Raw genomic sequence first — 2,976 nt, 5'->3', positions numbered from 1 at the left:
TATGATGGGTGATGATATCTCGAGATTGGGATGACATGAAGGCATATGGGCCATATTAATTAGGATCTTGGATGATGAGTGGAGATGCATAAAGATCATGACGATGCAACACAGTTTAAAATGTACGATCTTCGTGAAAACTACCTCTGTGATTTTGTATCAAAAAAGGAAAAATATGTGAAACTACCTCTGTGATTTTGTATCAAAAAAAGGAAAAATATGTACGATCTTCGTGAATACTACACCTCTGTGATTTTGTATCAAAAAAAGGAAAAATAAGGGCTCCAACTATACAATCATTTAGGGCCTTACTAGGTTCAAACTGGTGAACTCTTGATTTACAGTCAAATGCTCTACCACTAAGCTAAGACCCAAGATGGATGGATGTTTGGGATGTCTCCATATTATGAATGACACGTGGGCTCGTTCTCCATGGAAATGAATGAACGAGCTATGATGGGTGATGACATCTCTAGATTGGGATGACATGAAGGCATATGACCCATATTAATTGGGACTTGGATGATGAGTGGAGATGCATGAAGATCTTCGTGAAAACTACCTCTGTGATTTTGGATGGACAAGTGTTTGTGATGTCTCCATATTATGAATGAGATGTGGGCCCGTTCTCGATAGAAATGAATGAACTAGCTATGATGGGTGATTACATCTCAAGATTGGGATGATATAAAGACATATGGGCCATATTAATTGGGATCCTGGTGACGAGTGGAGATGCATGAAGATCATGACGACACAACAGAGTTTAAAATGTACGATCTTTGTGACACCAAACATGATGATATTTTCTGATGGTCAAGTAGACAACTACCTCGTGATTTTGTATCTAAAAAAGAAACAATAAGGGCCCTACCAGTTCAACCTGGTGATCTCTTGATCTACAATCAAATGCTCTACCATTGAGCTAAGGACCTAAGACGAATGGATGTTTGGGATATCTCCATATTATGAATGACACGTGGGCCCGTTCTCGATGGAAATGAATGAATGAGCTATGATGGGTGATGACATCTCCAGATTGGGATTACATGAAGGCTTATGAGCAATAAGGGCCCTACCAGGTTCAAACTAATGACCTCTTGATCTACAATCAAATGCTCTACCAATGAGCTAAGGACCCAAGATAGATAAATGTTTGGGATGTCTCCATACTATGAATAACACAGTGGACCCGTTCTCGATGAAAATGAATGAACGAGCTATGATGGGTGATGACATCTCGAGAGGATAAAATAAGGGCCCTACGAGGTTCAAACTGGTGACTTCTTAATCTACAATCAAATGCTCTACCACTAAGCTAAGGACCCAAGACGAATGGATGTTTGGAATGTCTCCATATTATGAATGACACGTGGGCCGGTTCTCGATGGAAATGAATGAAGGAGCTATGATGGGTGATGACATCTTGAGATTGGGATCACGAGTTGAGATGCATGAAGATGACACAGCACAGTTTAAAATGTATGTTGTGACACCCGACATGATATTTTATGATGGTCGATTGTACACTACCTCGTGATTTTGAATCAAAAAAAGAAAAAATAAGGACCCTACCAAGTTCAAACTTTTGGTCTTTTGATTTGTAGTCAAATGCTCTACCAATGAGCTAAGGACCCAAGATAGTTGGATATTTTGGATGTCTTCATATTATGAATGATACGTGGGCCCGTTCTTGATGGAAATGAATGAACAAGCTAGGACCCAAGATGGATGGATGTTTGGGATGTCTCCATATTATGAATAACAAGTGGGCTCATTCTCGATGGAAAGGAATGAACAAACTATGATGGGTGATGCATCTCGAGATTGGGATGACATGAAGGCATATGAGCCATATTAATTGGGATCCTGGATGATGTGAGATGCATGAAGATCATGGCCACACAGTTTAAAATGTACGATCTCGTGACACCAAACATGATATTTTTCTGATGGTCGAGTGGGCAACTACTTCATGATTTTGTATCAAAAAAAGAAAAAATAAGGGTCGTACCAAGTTCAAATTGGTGACCTCTTGATTTGCGGTCAAATGCTCTACTATTTAGCTAAGGACCCATCCATGCATTTTATGTTCTGAGCGAGCTACTCTATGGGATATGCTTGTCTTTGGCGACTTTCTTGGAGATGAGTCTTTCAAGGATAGTGTCGGACGACACGGGTGTGTCGACATTGCGCCCTCATCCCATCTGTCGAAGATTGGATCATATACCCGTTATCTGATAAGAAGTTCGTAAAATATATGGCATGGACATGAGAGTGTCAAATGCCTCAATAGAACTCAGAGGGATAAATGTTCGAGATGTCTCCATATTATGAATGACATGTGGGCCGGTTCTCGATGTGAATGAATAAACGCGCCATGATGGGCGATGAAATCTCAAGACTTGGTATGACATGAAGGCATATGGGCCGTTAATTGGGATCCTAGATGACGAGTTGAGATGCATGAAAATCAGGACGACACAATTTGGATGACATGAAGATCACGACGATGCCACATAATATAAATCGTAGAACCTTGACCCAGACATGATATTTTATGACGGCCGAGTGAACAATTATCTCGTGATTTTCTACTATAAAAAATAAAAAATAAAGGCCCTTTTGGGTGTGGACTAATAACCTCTTAATCTACAATCAAATGCACTACCATTGAGCTAAAAACCCATTCATGTTTTTTTTGTGTCCTAAGCTAGCTACCTTATCACACATGGATGTCTTAGGTGACTTTCTTTGGAATGAATCTTTCCAGAGTTACCTATAGCACATGCGAGCCAGGATTTTGTAACAAATAAAAAGAAAAATTAAGGGCCCTATCAAGTTTAAACCTGCTATAAAATCATGTTTAGTGCATTGGATTGAGCTAAAATATTAAGTATATTATATGTGATGTCTGTTAAGGTTTGAAATGCCCCTATAATAAGATTTGAATAGAATGTTGTATGAAATAAATTT

The 2,976-nt window shown here is 39.2% G+C and overlaps 1 non-coding gene across 1 annotated transcript; it reads right to left on the bottom strand.

The window, feature by feature from the left end:
* Positions 1-1,069: 1,069 nt before the first annotated feature.
* On the bottom strand, positions 1,070-1,141 carry TRNAY-GUA. Its single transcript has one exon. It is a non-coding gene; the product is annotated as a tRNA-Tyr (tRNA).
* Positions 1,142-2,976: the final 1,835 nt, after the last annotated feature.

The sequence above is a fragment of the Cucurbita pepo genome, unplaced genomic scaffold (assembly GCF_002806865.2).
Source record: "Cucurbita pepo subsp. pepo cultivar mu-cu-16 unplaced genomic scaffold, ASM280686v2 Cp4.1_scaffold001745, whole genome shotgun sequence".
Lineage (NCBI taxonomy): Eukaryota > Viridiplantae > Streptophyta > Magnoliopsida > Cucurbitales > Cucurbitaceae > Cucurbita > Cucurbita pepo.
Note: the sequence above shows the minus strand (reverse complement) of the source record. Positions and strands in the feature narration are given on the sequence as shown.